Source organism: Rhipicephalus microplus, chromosome X (assembly GCF_043290135.1).
Source record: "Rhipicephalus microplus isolate Deutch F79 chromosome X, USDA_Rmic, whole genome shotgun sequence".
In the NCBI taxonomy this organism is placed as follows: domain Eukaryota; kingdom Metazoa; phylum Arthropoda; class Arachnida; order Ixodida; family Ixodidae; genus Rhipicephalus; species Rhipicephalus microplus.
This window is the reverse complement of record NC_134710.1, coordinates 345,702,126-345,705,535: the sequence shown is the minus strand read 5'-3', so window position 1 is coordinate 345,705,535 and position 3,410 is coordinate 345,702,126. Positions and strand designations below refer to the sequence as shown.

General features: G+C 47.3%; 1 long non-coding RNA gene across 1 annotated transcript; it reads right to left on the bottom strand.

Moving 5' to 3' along the window:
• Positions 1-664: 664 nt before the first annotated feature.
• On the bottom strand, positions 665-3,177 carry LOC142777274 (uncharacterized). The gene is made up of 2 exons (XR_012888001.1): positions 2,991-3,177; positions 665-835 (listed from the first exon to the last, which is right to left on the bottom strand). It is a non-coding gene; the product is annotated as an uncharacterized LOC142777274 (long non-coding RNA).
• Between the last annotated feature and the right edge of the window lie 233 nt (positions 3,178-3,410).

The following is a 3,410-nucleotide window of genomic DNA, read 5'->3' as shown; positions in this document are numbered from 1 at the left end:
CATGGCGTAGCCAGTATGGCAGGGGGGGGGGGGATGTTCAGTACACTCAAACTTGTGCAACATAATTCTGACGTCACCGCTAGGTGCAGCATCCGAAGAAGCACGCCGAGTACGACATTAAAAAGCAAGGCCAAGCAAGAGTACACACTTCAGGCACCTGAGAAGTTCGCAAATCTTTGAAGATTTTTCGGTGCTATACACATCTATATTTTTTGTTTCTTTTCTTGCGTATGACTTGCCCCTGTGTATTCAACTACAAACCAAGAAAAAATTCAAAATAGTTTACTCTGACAAATAGCCGTGGAGGCGTGTTTTTCTTTTTACATTACCGTGAATCATTGCAGTTAAGCCAATATTCGAACCATAATTTGCACCGAAAATGCAATCATTTCACTAAAAGGTGAATATCGAATTACCCTACGTATCAAAGCAATTCCGTTTCTTATTTATTAATTTTTTGCCAGGACAGGTGTGTCCGGGTTCGACTTTATTTACACTGTAAAAAAGTAAAACTTGCATCATGGTGTTTATTAAAATTACACACTGATCTTATCTATCCAGCTTCACAAGCTCCTTTGCGCTTGCCACTGAACTAAGAAAGTATATAAAAAGACTTTTTAAAAAAGACACACACGAAAACATACACTAAAGTGCTCGTGACGCATTCACCGTTAAGGCAAAACTGCCTGAAAAGATAATTTATTTCGTTTGCAGGAAAACAGATGAGGGAGACGGCCACGTACTAGCAGTGTGGAAAACAATAACATTAAGCTGCTCTCGGCGACACACCGTTTTGCAGTGCACGAACCCGTCCTGACGAGAACTTCGTTGCTTCCTGCAACATACAACACAAACACACGCACGAAATGGGTCATAATGTGCAGTTAAACCTGCTAAAGACACTAAATCGATTAGGCCATTCTCTCGCGACAGTGAGCAACGCACTAAGCCACAACAAAGTGTTCCTCTGACAGGCATATAACGTTTACATATCGTTTTTATTGCGCTTGGCGCAAGGCAGCTGTTAAGAGTTGTACCGCGATTATCAACGGCCGTGTAAAGGCCGTTGCACATGACACAAAAAACTCCCAAGCATTTCCCCGAGGGTGAACATGGTTAAGTGCGAATACACGGGGTGATGCTATGAGGGGTATTTATTAATTCGCACTATTATATTTATTAATCACACTATGGTGCCTTTATGGTGTAATGGTTCCTGGGAATCTCAATTTGATCACACGGGGGAGTTTACGTTAACTCACTGGCGAATGCCAACGGATTTTAACTTTACTCCTCCTCACGACCCGCTCTCGACGGGAGACTGAGAGAGAAGGCGGGCGCGCGAGAGAGAGGGGTGCGCGCGCAGCTGCAGCGAGCGAGGAGAGCGGAGGAGCGAGCGAAGGGGGAGGGGGTATAAGGCGCGTTACTGACACCGATATCAGCGTCGCGTCCGTGGCTGAAGCCCAAACTCCATAAGCGCGAAAATGCACGCGACAGCGACGCGACGTAGATCGGCGTCGCGCGATCAGTCGCTAGCGCAGGCAAACCTCATTCACGCGACGGATTCGGCGAGCGAATTCCACTGTTGCTGGCATGAGGCTGTCAACTCGCACCAAGAAAACCGCGTAGCGAGCGGTTTCCAATTAAAAAATAAGATATATTGTTGTGTAATAGAACGGAAAGTGTTTATTATTGCCTTGCAGCATTTTTTATATGCGCATGCGTAATAAACATTGCGTTATTTCTTGTTGCGCATACGTGACTCGGGCAGGGTCACGTGCACCTATGTAGTCTTCGTCTTTTCCGGTTTTTTTCGCTATTGGCTGCTTGAGCCCAGCACTTCCGGGCAATGAGCGACGGTTTCCAAATCTGGAGAACCGAGCGATCGCGCGAAAACGAGCACGCGACACGTCGCGCGAACGCCCTGTTTCGTCGCTCATAGCGTCGCTCGTCGCTGTCGCGTGCATTTTCGCGCTTATGGAGTTTGGGCTTTATTCGGTAGAGCGTCGCGCTGCGGCCCGCGAAGTCCTCTTTCTTTTAAAGATAGAGAGAAGACTGCGGACGCCGCCGACGGCGGTGGATGGTTTGGGGTCGCTTGTAAAGTGTATTCACACTTAAAAAGTAGCGATTTTCAGGCTGCGAATTCGCTCGCCGCGAAAAAAAAAAGTCAGTTCGCTCCCGCCGCAGCGGTCCCCGGCGAGCTTCCAACATGTTAGAAATTTTTGCCCTGATCGCAGCGGCGGTAGGGTGGCTAGAATGAGCCTAGCGGCGGGAGTGATTTTTGGTCGGGACCCGTCGAAATAGGGCTGGTCCGGCCAAGCCGTCGAAATAGAGTCGACGTGTTTGTTTTGGTAATGGCCGAAGCTGTGCCGATAGTTATCGCGCGAGAAAAAAACGACGACACACAGACAAGAAGGACACGAAGGACACCTTCGTGTCGTGTCCTTCTTGTCTCTGTGTTGTTGTTTTGATCTCGCGCTATAACTATCGTCATGCCATACCAACTAGCCCAAGCTGCCACACTTCTACGATGCTGTGCATTTTAAAATGAATTCGGACTGGATAGTGTTCTTAAATGACGAAACAAGCAAACCCTACGTTACCATTCACGGTAACATCATGATATTATAATGCACATATTATTACATTACATTCGTGTCTGTCACAATGAGCGCTGGCAAGAACTCACCGCTCCTGTCGCAGAGCGAAAATCGCGGACCATTCGCGGTCTATTTGAAACGAAACCGCCATTGGCGAAGGTCGCGAACAGAGCGATTGGAGCGAACAGAACGACTTCTTTTTTCTTTTTTTTTCGCTGCGATCGCGGCATGTGAAATAGCCTTAACACCGTCACCCCGATACCTAGTTGAGGCCCTACAAGAAGTTGGAAGTGGTGCACGCAAAAAGCTCCCCCGATAGACAACGTCGGATAAGCGCACACCTGCGCAAGCGGCTATGAAACTTGGGAATACGAGGGAAACCAGACTTACCTAAATTGAATGAAACCGCCGATCAAACTCAGCACCAGCGGCCGGTGAAATATGTCGCACAAAGGTGCATCGAGCTGGGCGAACTAATGACGCCTTGAACTGCTAACATTCGTGGAGCCGACAACCCGTATGAAACTCATACGACAACCCCAACGTCCGTGCCTTTCGGTACAACCACAGTACAACTGCTGACTGATTTCCGGCATTGATGGTGATGACGATGATGATTGGACGCCACCGTATTCATAAGAGTTACAAGATTCCTTGTTGAATATGACAACTCTATAACCTCAGTTTCAGCATTTTTGTTTGCTTTTTTTTTGGGGGGGGGGGCTTCCCCGTCATAACTTCGCTGTTTAAAACAAGCAATAAAACAAAAAACGTTATCAAAAATGTGTTCTTCGACAATGATTTTGATCT